Source organism: Protopterus annectens, chromosome 9.part0 (genome assembly GCF_019279795.1).
Source record: "Protopterus annectens isolate FY-2018-M chromosome 9.part0, PAN1.0, whole genome shotgun sequence".
In the NCBI taxonomy this organism is placed as follows: Eukaryota; Metazoa; Chordata; order Ceratodontiformes; family Protopteridae; genus Protopterus; species Protopterus annectens.
Genome location: NC_056743.1, coordinates 1,690,649,146 through 1,690,653,726, shown reverse-complemented (window position 1 = coordinate 1,690,653,726; position 4,581 = coordinate 1,690,649,146).

The following is a 4,581-nucleotide window of genomic DNA, read 5'->3' as shown; positions in this document are numbered from 1 at the left end:
ATAGGGTAGACTATGTTCATCGTATGCATGACATGTTAAGTGACAGTAAGTATTATGCTTTAATTAACCTTCAAATCACTCAAGAGCATATCAGTAGTGTTTATAAGACCTTAGAAGACCTTAGAAGTATAGGTATTATTACATATGAATTGTTTGAATTCCTTTGGGTAGATTATCCCCTTCTACCGATTATTCAAGGTCTACCGAAAGTTCATAAGAACTCATTTGACCCACCTCTGAGACCTATTGTAGCAGGCAGAGGTTAGGTCACAGAACACATCTCTATTTTTGTTGAAAAATTACTAAGGCCAGTAGTGGAAGCTAACCCTTTGATTTTAAGAGATTCTAAACAATTCTTATTAGAATTGTATAAAGGAACAAGGAATTTATCAAATAATTCTATGTTTTTATTGGTTACAATGGATGTTCGGTCATTATTTACCAATATCCCTAATGGCATAGGAATTGAATATGTTCAGCATTATTTAACTCAGAATACAGATGTTTTGCCTTCCAAGGTAGCTTTGATAGGTCTACTTTTGGAAGTCATGTTAGAAAATAATATTTTTGCCTTTGATGATGGTATATATTTGCAGAGGGATGGCATGGCTATGGGCACATCTTGTGCCAATAGCTACGCCAACCTGGTGATGGCATGGTGGGAGACAAATATGCTGTTGATAACTTATAATTTTGAGAAGTATGTTTCATTCTACAGGCGTTTTGTAGATGATTTATTTTTTTATTTGGACCGGTACTAAATATGAGTTGGATACATTTTTTGATCAAGTTAATTCACTTACTTACTTTTTAAAGTTCACTATTACTTCTTCACCTACAAGTATAGCCTTTTTAGATGTATACATAGAGCGATTAAGTAATGGGCAACTTAATACAGCAGTATTTAGGAAATCCTGTTTTAGGAACTCATTGCTACACAGGCAAAGTATGCACCCACAGCATATTTTTAACAATATTATCAAGAGACAAGCTATTAGGGCTTCAAGACTGAACCCTATACAGTCTGATTTCAGTTCAGAGTTACTGAATCTACAGGACAAATTGACATATAGGAATGATAAAACAGATGAAATTAAACTGAGTTTTCAGTCTATTGAAAGCATGAGAAATAATAGAGCCTGCCCCTATTTTTCTGAACTGGGGATGATAGCTTATGATACTGATATAGTCAAGACATCCATTGATACATCTTTGCAAAATATTTCCCTATATTATACTAGTGATTTTTATCATGTCAGGGAAATATTAACTAAACATTGGATTGTCCTTACAGTTGACCCTGATATAAAGAAATTAATAGGTGAAAAACCACAATTCATGTTGAAAAATAAGAAAAATTTACAAAGACTTTTATGTTATAACAACTCAAATTCAGGTTATGAGAAGAGAGCTTTTTCTGGGACTGTACCTTGCCATTGTTGCAATTATTGCTCTAGTATTTTGTCTTCTAACATGTTTATACATCCGATAACATCTAGAATGTACATATTTAATGTTAATGCAACTTGCAATACAGAACATGTTGTGTATCTGGCTACCTGTACTTCCTGTCCCTCCTTCTATGTGGGTAAAACTGACCGAAGGCTTAGGGACAGGATTCGTGAACACCTTTACCAGATTCATGTTCATTCAGCTGTTAATGCTCTTTCTAAACATGTTTTAGAAACTGATGTTACACATACTTTTAATTTCATGGTTATTCAAGTAAATACCCCTACATTAAGAGGAGGGAATATCACAAATTATACTGAGAGAAATTAAATTAATTGGATCGTCCGTTTACAAGCTCATATTTTTCCTGGGCTTAATGACAAGGTTCCTTTAAAACCAGTACTTAGAAATAGAAAACTGCATTTTAAGTGATTTTGTGTATTACTTTATTTGTATATATTTTTATGTTTAATATATATAAGTATTTTCATCTTATATTATTTCTAAAATGAAATTATCTATTTATATTTATATTATTATGATTATTTAATTGTTTAAGAATTCTTATGTTTTTTGTATTAAGTGTATATGCATCATTTCAATTGATTTGTACTTTTCGATTGGTTAATTGACTTTGAGGTCATCCTCAAATTAGCTGTTACTTTTTATATATAAGGAGTTCTTTTTTATATTATTTTTGATGGTTTGACAAAGCTATTTTAGCGAAAGCGCTCACCTGTTTTGCCAATTAAAATATTTTTATTGAAGGAATCTTCGTGGATATTGCTTCATTGTTTTATTTGAAAATTATTTGGTCTGAACAGACATTTGAGGTTTACCTCCCACATATTCTTGTATTCAAGGTCTGAAGAGACTTTGAGTAGTTCTTTGTGTGACTACTCCCAGTATTTACCAATTGGATTTGAGCTTTTTATTATTAACTAATTTAGCTCGACGCCCGTTCTGAGCATCGGTTATACGTTATATGACTTTATTATTGTATTATTTCTGATGTCTCTCACATGTTCTTTTATTCTTTCTCCTAGATTTCGTTTTGTTTCACCAATATAAAATTTACTACAGCCACACTTACACCCACACTTTTGCAAGTGTAGTTTCCTTTAGTTTGAAATATTCTACCATTAATTTGTTCACATGTCCTTGTTATATATTGGCATATTGTACATTTACCACATGCTATAGTACCTATTTCCAATTTTATGTTTGTTATTATTTCCTTAGGTCTTTTATACGTACGATGCACTAAGAAGTCCTTTAAACTCCGGCCCCTTTGATATGAGAATTTAAGCTGAATTTCCAAAAGTGAAGAAACTTCTCTTCCAGTAACATTCCAGAAATCTTCTAACAGTTTTTGTAACTTTTTGAAACTATAGTATATTTAGATACAAAAACTATTGTTTGTTCTAGATCCCATCCCTTTTCTATTTCTATACATTCATTACCAAAACTCTTATTTCTGGAATCTGTCCTTTTACATCCAAATATTATCATATAACTATCTTTCACAGTTTTTTCTGCATACCCTCTATCTATAAACATATCCACTGCTTTTGTAGCCTCTTTTTTAGAATCCTGCATATCACTGCACAGTCTCTTGATCCTAAGGATCTCTCCATAAGGTATGGCTGTTAAAGTATGTGTTGGATGGCAGCTTGACGCATGGAACATGTAACTGGGCTGCTGAAATTTTCTATAAATTTGAGTTTTTATTCTTCCATCACGTAACCCTTCTAAGGTCATATCCAAATAATTTACCTTTGTACCTTCCTGTAATCCATCATATTCTATTTGAAATCTGTTTTTATTCATATATTCAATAAATGTGCCTACTTCATTTCTTCCCCCTTTACAAATAAATATAAGGTCATCTATGAATCTAAAGTATCCTGTCACAAAATTTCTGTAAAATTCACTTCTGTATGTATGACTAACTTCCACAAGGCCCATAAACAAATTTGCATACATTGGGGCAAAGCCGCCTCCATGGCTGTACCTTGTAACTGTTGGTATAATATACCATCATATTCAAAAATGTTACTTACCAAGCAAAAATGTACCAGTTCTTTAATGTATTGTACTTTGGGGTTGTCCCCCATGAAATAACTTAATGCCTCTATACCTAGATTATGTTGTATACTCTTGTATAAACTAGTAACATCTAGTACAAGGAAATACATATCTTTATCCCAATATATATTTTCCAATTTTCTTAGTAGATCAAACGAATCTTTAATGAATAAAGGCAATTTCACCACTTCTTTTATTAAACATTCATGTAGGAAACAACTCAACTTATGTGTAAAATAGCCACTAGCTAAAACTATAGGTTGACCTGGGGTGTGTGTCATATTCTTATGTATCTTAGGGACACAGTAAAATCTAGCCATTGTACTTTCTTTCCTAGAAAATTTATCAGTGACATCTGATTTGGAAAAATAATTAAAGCGCACTCCTTTACTTAATAATTTTTCATACTCAATAATGGCTTGAAAATATTTTTCCTCATTAACTGTACAATAAACTTCCTCATTCCCAGATGTTCCATACACATTTTATAATAATCCACAGTTTTCATAATCACTAGTTTGCCCTCTTTATCCGAAGGTTTAAAAATTAAGTGGCTATTTTCACTAAGTCGTTTCAATGTTAACCATTCTTGCTTGGTTAGATTATACAATTTATTTTCCTTGTTGAAATCATACATTTCTTTATCTAACATTAAATTCAATGCTGTTTGAAACCGTGAAATACTTTTATTTCTAAACGGCGGCATAAATGTGCTTTTTGCTTTTATGTTACTTGTATCCAATTTGCTATATGCATTGCTCTCCATTTCAGACTCACAAGAGTAAAAGCTACAATCTGTAGATGAATTTGTGACTTCATATAACATATTATTTTCAACTTTGACTAGGTTCAAAAAGTGCTCTTTAATATACATTTTATCTACTTGTTTGAAAATATTGCATTTTAATTCATATAATCTAGGTATAACTGTCGGTATAAATTTCAAACCCTTATGTAGCACAGATACCTCAACATTATTTAACATATAACCCGATAAATTTACTACAAAAGAGTCAACATTAGTTATTTGTACCTTATTAA